This window comes from Delphinapterus leucas, chromosome 8, assembly GCF_059928025.1.
Source record: "Delphinapterus leucas isolate spDelLeu-1000000601 "Yukka" chromosome 8, BTC_Dleu_Yukka2, whole genome shotgun sequence".
Lineage (NCBI taxonomy): Eukaryota > Metazoa > Chordata > Mammalia > Artiodactyla > Monodontidae > Delphinapterus > Delphinapterus leucas.
The window spans coordinates 60,854,765-60,865,803 of NC_143136.1; the positions used below are offsets into that span (position 1 = coordinate 60,854,765).

Genomic DNA, 11,039 nt, shown 5'->3' on the forward strand with positions numbered 1-11,039 from the left:
AGGCACCCAAACATTTAGCACTAAATGTGTGCTGCCTTTTCCCCAAACCCAGGCCCTATTTGGAGTCTACTTACAGAGTCCAAGAGAGGTATTGGGTAAGTGGTACCGTAGGTATAACGTCTCTTCCTCCTTTTCTCCCTGGGTTTCCTGCAACAAACAGGAGTGAGGCCAGGCTGTTACTTGCAGCGGCCCCATGTTTCACTCCAAGTGAGGCTTGTATGCTCTTCTCTCACTTCTCTCCATTTGGCTTCATTGAGGCCTGCTGTATCTGGGGCCTGCTGTGTTGACTCACCAAAGCGGGCCTGCGTATCACAGAAGGATTGCCTCACTTTCTGATCTGTCCTCCTAGGGGATAATTATGAATCATCACATTCGCCAGTCTTAAGCCTGTTCACCCCTTATTGATAACTCCTCCAGAGCTGGAACTGTGTTATCTTCATCCCTAAGTTCTTACTTGAAGTGAGAACAAATTCTTTTAACTAACATTTACTGAAGATTTTTATTCAGATTAACTGTTGTATTGAATACATTTAACATTTAAATTTGCCTATATCCTGTCTTCTTAGGCCCACTCTCATGTTTGTCTCCCTCCCCTCCTCTGCCTGGCCCTTAAGGACTATTCCTATATAAATGAAATTATCTCTTTACTGCAATACTGTGTTATATTCTCATTTTATGAAATCTTCTAAAAATCTGAATGTTAACTTTAAAAAAACATGTAATATTCTCAATTAAGGACGAATACTTGGAGAAATGAAAACTTCCATTTTAAAAAAGTTTTAAGAATAATGTCAAGGGATTCCTAAGATATTTAAAAATATTAACAAATAATTATAACATTTTATGTTATGTAAGTTTTGTTAGACCAAGATCACAAGAAAAACCAGGACAAAATTTTCTTTTTCAAAAAATTGTGGCTGCAAATCTATATTGTCCTTGGATATGTAGAAGCCCTGCTGAACTAAATTGTATGTTTCTTTCATTTGGTAAAGATTTTTGCTATTTTTTGCTTTTCAAGTGGACTTTCAAGTTATTTTATTCTCAGATTTTGAACTTCACATTGTTCTTTTGAGTAAAATGCACAGAAGGACTGCATCAGGGAGATGACAAATGTCATTTAAATAGTATCAGTATGATTTAATTATCTTAGGTTTTGCTTTGCTTTCTGTTAAATAAAATAAATTAGATAATATGTTTAAATGCTAAATGACAATTTTATTTACTGTTGGGAGACTTAATTGTATGTGAGTCCATATCTAAGCACAAATGAAAATTGCACAGTTATATGTTTAGTACATTACAACATGTTATCTATTTATTAAAGGTAGATAAATACTTACCTAAATCATCATTGTGACAGATAAGAATAATAGCTGTAATTTGAAAGGTCATTCTTTGGTGATACTTTATTTTTATGCTATCTAGTTCATATATATTTCTCATTGGGGTTATATAGAGTTGAGATTTTTAAAAAGATAGCCATAAACTTTTTATCTCTTACCAGGCTTGGGTTAAGAAGGGGTTAAGGCATTCCTAGGTATGATATCAATATGCCACAGGAAATTCTTACCCTGCTCCAGTGTCCTAAAATATTCCAATGTAGGAGGAAGACTTCATAAATTAGAGTCTTTGTATAAATATAGCAATGATGCTATAGAAATTGGAGTTAGAATGGGTTTTGGTAGATGATTTCACATCGGGTGGGCCTAAAGGAATCTTCACTAGAGGGCTCAAAAGACATGTTTTCTGAAATATCTGCACAATTAACAATTATATGTATAGACTCCCTGCAAACTGGAATGATTGCAGATAATGGAAAAAGTCAAGCATAATACTCAATTTTTAATGGAAAAGGGAGGAAATGAAAGATCACACTCCGTTTAGTCTTCTTTGAAATACTATGATGTTGATCTTTGAAAAACAACAACAACCAAAAAGACAAAAAAACATGATTTTTAAGTCCACAGAGGGTGGCCAAGTATCCATTGTCTAACATGGATTTGTGAAAAGCAATCTTGCTAAATAAACTTATTTTACTTCTTAAAACAAATAAATGGCAAAAAGAAGTATGTATAATAGTATGTTTGATTAGATACATGATCATTGCTGACCTTATGCAAATTGTGTTTTAGAGAAAATTCAGTTATCTGCTCCTGGCTTTGTTTAATATATTCAGATTACTCATACAATTGTACTTGCTATATATGTACAGTTTCAAGTTCTGATTCATTCACTTAACATTATATCATAAATTGCATACTACTCTTACTTTTATGTGACCAAGTTACTAAGGAATCTGAACTTCATGGGGATATAAACATAAAATGTTGTATTTTTCCTCTAGTCACTGATCCCACTGTACTATGTTGAATACCCTTTCCCCCCAGGCAGATTCCATAGTTTTCTGCTCTTTTAAGTTACTCAAAGTCTAGCCTGGCCTAGTTTAAAACTTTGGTGTTTTAACCACCCCCCCATTGTGGGCCAGACTTGTAGCCACAGGGGATGTGAAATGAGGAAGGGAATATAACCAATTTTTCACTCGTTCTCCCTCATCAAGCCCCTAAAGATTGGGCTGGGGAGAGTGTGGTTCTAGGATATATTTTCCTCTTTCCTTTTCAAGGCTAATTCTTCTGGTATTGGGGGCTAGAAGTAGGAATAGAGGAGAAATGAACCTTGCTCTCTGTCTTGGTCATCTCTGCTTCTCCGGCTGACGTTGACTGCTCTCAATGCTCTTACTGCCTCTCCCGTAGCACACATTCTTAATTCCTTCAGTGAGCAGAAAGGGGCCTCCGTATTGTACCAATTCCCTGATAAGGAAACTCCGGCACCTTGCTGCTGTTATTTACTTTGTTAGTAAGTCCTCCTTTTTGGGTGGAACGCTGCAAAAGCAATTCAAGCACTAATATCTTCCTGGTGTCACTTGACCTACAAGAAATTCATGTATCACCTCTTGTGTGCAACCAATGTCCCCAATGCAATGGACACACATAGTCTTATCAGCTATCATATCATCACAGGATAATGAAATTTAAAATGTTAGCCAGTGCCAATGCTCTTCATATAAGGTGGGCGTGGGATGGGGAGTGATAATGATATAAAGTATAGCTGCTATTGAACCCCCATTCCGTAGGTGGCCTTGAGGCCAAAGTTGATAATCATAACTTCATTTTTCAACCCTTCATTGCATGTCCTATTATCCCTCTAAGCTCCTTGACTGGGTCTGATTCTTTATCTAGTCCAGTGCCTAAACCTTAATTCCCAAATGATCTGAATCCACTATGGGCTTATCTTTGGACTTATCTTATATTGGCTATCTTTACTGAGTTGCCTCAGTTGGGTTTCAGACATAGTCATTCTTGCCCTATTGTAGAGCAGCAACTGAGTTTCCCTTTGATGATCAGGATTAATCACCACATGGCTACAGCGACCCTTTCCTGTTTTTAATTCTACAGCTCCAGAAGCTGAAAATAGCCAGTGGGCAGTTTCAGTTTCCAATTCATCTGAACCTTGATGGTGTTTCCTGATGGAAGCATTCCTCCCGCAGATATAGGACCTCAAAAACCATGAGCCCAAGGTTGTTGGGAAGAAAGGCAAAAATTTCTTCAGTGGGTTACTTGGTGTGATAGTGAGAGGGCAATTTTACTTCCTCTTTTAGTACATGGATTTGTGTGTTCCAGCTACATGAGATCCTCTTTTTATCTCCAATGTTCTGATATTTTATAATGTGCCTTGGTATTGAACCTTTTTCATTCATTGTTCTGGATACACAGAGGATACTTTGAAACTCAAAACTCATCCTTTGGGTTTGGAAAATTCTTATTTTTATTTGATAATTTCTTCCCCATAATTTAAAATCTCTATTTTCTCTGGAGATCCTAGTAGTCAACTATTAGGCCCCCTGGTTTAGTTCTCTATATTTAAATATTTTTCTCCCATTCTTTGTGCATTGTCCTATTTTCTGAGAGATTTTCACAACATTTTTATTACAATCCTTTTACTAACCATTTTATTACCACTTCCTAGCTGTATAACATTGGGAAAGTTGCTTAATATCTCAGTCTGTTTCCTCATCTTTGAAATGGAGATAATAGCATGAAATAACCATACTTCACAGGGTTTTTTTGAGGATAGAGTCATAAAAAGTGCTTAGAATATTGTCTGACACATAGTAAGTACTCTATAATAAATATTAGTTAATATTAGGTATTCACCAGTATCTTGTGAATTTGGTTAGTGTAAGTGATCTTTGGCCCATTTAGAAGACAATTTCTAACCAGATCTTGATCTTGGTGACTTTACCACATTAGGCCTTTTTTGAGAGGACCAAACAGTTGGCCTTTGGCAATCATGCCTCTCTATCTCATTATGTCCTTCAAATGCAACAATTTTTAAAGTCCTTCTCCATTTTTGCCTGTCTCTGTATCTGTGCTTACATGGGTATATTTTGTAATGTAAAATTACATATAATATCTTGTAAGAAACTCTTATTCTTAAAAAGGGAAATGATGGAGGGAAACATGATAATTCATGAAGATGGTCTGCCCCAGAAGTGTGCATTTATTCTTTTATTAAGCATCTTTATTTAACACTGCTATGTGTCTAGCGCTGTGCTACTTGCTAGGGATACAGAGATTTTTGTTTTATCTTTTTCTTAATTACTTGTATTGAGCTAGAAACTACTATGCTTGAGAATCTATGTGAGTTCACAGTCTACAGCAGCATTTTTTTTCCCATTAGTGAGCCTTTTCATTGTTGTGCGTTTTTTTTGTTTTTTGTTTTTTATCGAGGGTCGCTTAGTGGTTCTGCTTCCAAGAGTGGCTGTGACCAGGGGAAAAGGGGAGGGAAACCAGGCGGCGCAGGGAGGGAGGGGTCATCTCCACAACATTCCATTTATACACAGAACTAAACAGACAAGCACAGAGTCACTATTGCGGTTAGAAGTTGGCAGCATGGAAAAAGGGAGGAACAAGTGGGGAACTGGGGTGTTGTTTAAAAAAATACAGGTCCCCGCTACAAACAGAGTTCCTGGGGGGAGCTTGGTCTGTTTCAACCCAAGAGGAATCAGAAGATCAAAAGCGATTTGGGGGCTTCCCTGGTGGCGCAGTGGTTGAGAGTCTGCCTGCTGATGCAGGGGACACGGGTTCCTGCCCCGGTCCGGGAAGATCCCACATGCCGTGGAGCGGCTGGGCCCGTGAGCCATGGCCACTGAGCCTGCGCGTCCGGAGCCTGTGCTCCGCAACGGGAGAGGCCACAACAGTGAGTGGCCCGCATACCGCAAAAAAAAAAAAAAAAAAAAAAAAAAAGCGGTCTGGGAAAGCCAGAACCGTCAGGGATGGAGGGAGGAGGAGGAGGAGGAAGGCCCAGGGGGTGGGAAGGCTGTTTGGTAACTGGGGTGAAGGGACTGCCCTCCCCCTGCTGGGATCCCCCCAGCCCCTCCTGTCTGGCAGGAAGGGGGCAGCCTGCAACTCCCATGGGCAGGTCTGGGGCTGCCAGATGCTCCAAGCAGGGGGCTGGAGGGGGCTCACAAAGGCTTGCCCTCCAGGGAGATGACGGTGCTGCCCCCCAGCTTCTCTGCCAGGGTGCAGCGGTCCTTGGCCTCCTCATAGCAGTTTGCTTGCAATTCATGCTTGATCCCCATCAGCTTCCTCTTGATAGCGTCCTTGGAGCTGGCATAGATCATTTTGCTCTTAAGGGGTGCACACTCAGGGGCCCAGAAGATGAACACCAGCTCCTCCTTCTTGCTCTCCTTGGTCTCATAGGTTGTGTCATAGAGGACGTAGCGGCAGTCCTTGTCTGGCAGCCTCTTGACAAAGGTGGCGTAGGGGTCGTCTAGAGTCTGACCCACATCACCTACCAGGATCTCCTTGCTCTCCTCCAGGATGATGTTCTTCTTGTCCTCGCTCAGGCAGAAGAGCACCGCCTTCTCGCGCTTCTTCTCCTCTGGTGTCGACGACTTACGCACCTTCATGTCATTGAACGCTTTGATGGCCCCATCAGAGACAGCCACACCAGAGGCCATGTTTCTGGAAGAGGAAAGGAGAGAGCAAGGAGAGCCAGAAAAGACAAGAGCCGCTACTGCAGCATTTTTAAAGCATGGGTCATGAAATCAATTCAGAATGTGGAAAACAGAATTAGAAAAAAAAAATAAAATAGTACAGAATAGTAAATACCAGAGTATGTTGCATGTAATAAAGTTCAATATTGCTTCATGAAGTTTTTACTTCAGTGTGTACTGGGGTTGTGATAAAAAATGTATTTTTTACTATTTAGGTCTGGGGCAATAAAGTTTGAAAGCCACCAGTGGAAAAGACAATGTGATTTATCACAATGTGTTAAATATGATGGGGAGGTCTATGATGGGTGAAAAAGGGGGGTTAAGGATTGTTTTCTGGAGGAAGAGATTCTTGATCTGTATCTTAAAGGATAGGCCAATCGTAATAAATGTGGAGTAAAATATCTCCAGTAAAGGAAATAGCATAAAAGCTCAAAAATCTTTGTGACTAAAGGAACAAGTATAGTAGTAAGATATAAGTAAGAGGAAGGGGCTGGATCAGGAAGCTTCTATTCTTCGTCAAACTGAGGAGCTTGGATTTTATACTGAAGTCGCTAGAGAGCCACTGAAGGATGGGGAAGTGACAAAATTTAGTATCTGTTTTATATCGAGCAGTTGACAGCACTGTGGAGAATGGATTTGAGGATAGTGACAGGAGGCAGAAAGTGGAGAACTGGAGGCGTGGGAAAGCAATTAGGAGGCATAATGAAGGCCATTATAATCAAAAGAAGAGATTTTAAAAAGCCTGAAGAGGATGGAAAACACAGGACTGGGTAGCTATTTGGATGTGAGGGGTAAGGAAGAGTCTGATACCCAGCTTTCTGGCTTGAGCCACTAAGACAATGGTAATGGTCTTTACTTAGGAAATATAACAGGACTAATGGCTAGTGGTTGAGCAACCAGGTAAGAATAATCAATAAATATTTAAGGGTCTTCTCTGGTGGCGCAGTGGTTGAGAGTCCGCCTGCCGATGCAGGGGACACGGGTTTGTGCCCCGGTCCAGGAAGATCCCACATGCCGCGGAGCAGCTGGGCCTGTGAGCCATGGCCGCTGAGCCTGTGCGTCCGGAGCCTGTGCTCCGCAACGAGAGAGGCCACAACAGTGAGAGGCCCGTGTACCGCAAAATAAATAAATAAATAAATAAACATTTAAGTCGTACTTACATAGTTAATGTCAAGCATTTAGATAAGTGTTAGGGCCGAGTGTGTGGATGAAGGAGGAAGGATAGTGTAATAAGATATACCCTGGAAGAAACAGAGAAATCATGAATTCAAGAAGTGGCAAATTATGGTTTCCGTGAAACCTTCTGTATATCACCCAGCTTGAACTGATTTTTTCTTTTTCTAAACCTGTATTGCATAAATTTGCCACACACTTAAGCATATGCATTGTTAATTAATGGTTTTACCTATGTTTTGTCTTAATACGTTGTAAGATCTTTATGGAGAGGAATAATTATGTTCCCTTCATATTTCCTGCTTATGGATATCAATAATAAGCCAACACTCTGTCTAAGAAATGGAGTAGAACTTCATAGCCATATAGAATTCCATATGATGAAATGTCCTTTCATCCCTTCATGGTGCTCTAGTAAGTTTGAACAAAAGGGGATTTGTCTCATCTACTACTGAGCAGTTTCTTCTCTGTGATCCATGTCCCCTCTTTACCACCCAGTATGCCTTGGGTTATACTCACTTGGCTGCTGTTCCCTACCTAGGACTCTGAGCCTACTGTCTTTGATGAAATGATGTTGCTGCTACTGCCACATGGATCTCAGTGAAGGCGTGATATGAGGAAGGCTACACTTTCCATTACTGCGCCTTAATTTTCCGTCCACACCATCAACACAAAACTAGTTCACATAAAATGCTTTATTGAGGGGCTGGGGATGATTAAAGGAAGTATAATTGCTGACTATTTTATTACCCATCCTCATCCTGAACTGTCCAGGTAAGCCCATCCATCCATCCAGGCTGATGGAAGAACAGGATAAGCAATGTTTTCTGGGACTTCTTTCCAAGTAGTAAAAGTGAGAGATAATACAGGCAAGACCATGTACATCTGGTACTCCATGATTTCTTCCCATGCTGACTTGACCAGAATCACGGAAGAAGCAGCAGGTCAGCATTACCCAGAAGCTTCCTCAAAAACACAAAATATAGTTAACCCCCCCTTTTTTTTGGTATTTTGGCCGCACCACGCAGCATGTAGGATGGTTCCCCAAACCCAGGCCTCCACAGTGAAAGTGCTGAATCCTAACCACTAGGCCACCAGGGGACCCCCTAGTTAACCCTTTTTATACATAAGTTTATTCTTATCCATTGTTATATCTTTTGAAGTACAAAGACCTTATACCATGGTGAAGACCTCATAATTATTTATTTCATTTTCATGTAGTTTTTTCTTATATTGTCATTACCTTAAGGTGCTAGATATACTATTGTCAGGGCTACTGGGAATGGAAAGTGCAGAATACTACTTTGACTGAGACCTTTTAACAGTTCTTAGTCAAGTTCCTTCTGTGTTCTCAGCTTCTGACCTTTTCCAATCAAAAGAATGCCAATCATTCCACAATTCTGCCCACTTTTCCTCCTTGATTTGTCTCTTTCCACAAGGTCTAACTGTCCTCAAGTTTTAGCTCTTTCATGTTGTTTCTCCAGAACTTTCTAACTTAAATTTCCTGATTATTCTTCTGGTCAGTACAATTTTATGCTGATCAATACTACATTGCATTACATTATTCCTTTATAGCAATTCTTCAGAAGGAGTTTTTTCCTGGGCATACCCTGGTTCCTAGCTTCCTTGTATTGAGATTTGTGGCCTTCTCTTCCTTAAGGCGTCCTTTTTTTAGGTCTCCCACTACAAACCTGCCCTCCCCTTTTTTGAAACTCCCTTCTCACTGGGGTTGATTTCACCCTAGGATGAGTTCTCCTTCCCCCAACAAGGCAGTCCAAGGACACAATGACCCGTTGCAGGATATTTCCCACCAAAGTCTTGAGTTTCTCAGCCTAGATTTACACTCTAGGTGCATTTCAACAGGAGAGTTCCAGGGCAGGCTTCAGATTCCAAGTCTGGTACTTTCCAAGGTTTCTGCCAGTATGTTGTGCAAATATACCTCCACATTCTTCCTCTAATTTTCCTGTGGGTAACTTAGACCAAACAGACACATAGGCACAAACACACACAACTCCCAAGGACATATAATTACTGTCTGAATCCATGTTAAGGAAAACATTTTTCTTCCTCAGTGCAATATAGTCTTCATAGATTTCGCTGCCCATACTAGAGATATATTATTTGTCAAACAGTTTCAGTTTCTTTTCCCTACCCTGCAACAATGCACAGAGACGTGTCAGTGTTTAAGAAACAAGGTCCATTTCAATTTCTAGCCAAATAACAGAATTACATAACTGGATAGCCATCTTCAGTATCAAAAGACCCAGTACGATTTTCCCCAGCATTTTATTATGAAAATTTTCAAAAGTATACAAAAGTTGAAAGAATTTTAACAGTGAATTCCTAAATACCACCCCCACCCCAGGTTAGGTATAACATATCTATCTATCTATCTATCTATCCATCCATCCATCCATTGTCTTATTTCTTTTATGGATTTCAAAGTAAATTTAATATACCAGTACTCTTCTCCTTAAATACTTCATGTCATTACCTACCTAGTTCAATATTTATTTGCAGATTTTTTTTCTTTTGAGGAAAAATTGACACACAATGAAATGTATAAACCTTAAGTGTACATTCCCTAAATTTTGGAAAATACATACACCTGTAACCGAAGCCCCTAGCAAGACATAGACGATTACTATTTCTCCAGATAGTTCCCTCATGCCTCTTTCCAGTCAGTTCCTCTCCCTAAGCAACCATGGTTCTGCTTTTTCCCACCATAGATTAGTTTTGTTTGTTCTAGAACTTCACATAAATGTAATCACATAGTATATGCTCTTTTGTATATGATTCCATGTAAGGCTTCTTTCATTTAGCATGATACTTTTAAGATTCATCCATGTCATTGTGTGTATCAGTAGTTTGCTCTCTTTTACTGCTGAATAGTATTCCATTCTGTGAATATATCATAGTTTGTTTATCCAGTCTCCTATTGATGGACGACTGGGCTTTTCCAGTTTTTCGCTTTTATTTATTTATTTATTTATTTTGTTGCACCAGGTCTTAATTGTGGTAGGTGGGCTCCTTAGTTGTGGCTCGCTGGCTCCTTAGTTGCGGCACATGGGCTACTTCGTTGCAGCAGGCGGGCTCCTTAGTTGTGGCTCCCAGGCTCCTTAGTTGCGGCACGCGGCTCTGTAGTTGTGGCGTGCGAACTCTTAGTTGCTGCATGCATGTGGGATCTAGTTCCCTGACCAGGGATCGGACCCAGGCCCCCTGCATTGGGAGCTCAGAGTCTTATCCACTGAGCCGCCAGGGAAGTCTGAAGTTTTTGGCTTTTATGAATAAAGTGGTTGTGAACATTCTTGACCAAGTCTTTTTATCCACACATATTTTCATTTCTCTTGGGTAAACACTGAAAGGTAGAACTGCTGATTCATAGTGTAGGTATATGTTTAGTTTTATAAAAACCTGCTCAATCTTTTCCCAAAGTGGCTATATTATTTACACTTCCACCACAGTGCACGAGAGCTCTGGTTGCTCCACATCCTTGCCAGAATCTGGTGTTTTCAGTCTTTTTAATTTTAGCCATTCTAGCAGGTATGTAGTACTATCTTTTTACTGTGATTTAATTTGCATCTCCCTGATGACTAATGATGTTGTGCAGTTTTTCATGTGCATATTAGCAATTTGTATATCTTCTTTTGTGAAGTGTTTGTGTCTTTTGCCCATTTTTAAACTAGGCTGTTCATTTACCATTGAGTTTTAGGAGTTCTTTATATCCTGGATATCAGTCCTTTGTTTTATATATGTTTGCTAGTTTTTCTCCTAGATGTGGCTTGCCTATTTCTTTTCTTTTTCTTTTTTT

General features: G+C 40.1%; 1 pseudogene; it reads right to left on the reverse strand.

The window, feature by feature from the left end:
- Positions 1-5,367: 5,367 nt before the first annotated feature.
- LOC111172867 (cofilin-1 pseudogene) lies at positions 5,368-6,034 on the reverse strand (annotated as a pseudogene).
- Between the last annotated feature and the right edge of the window lie 5,005 nt (positions 6,035-11,039).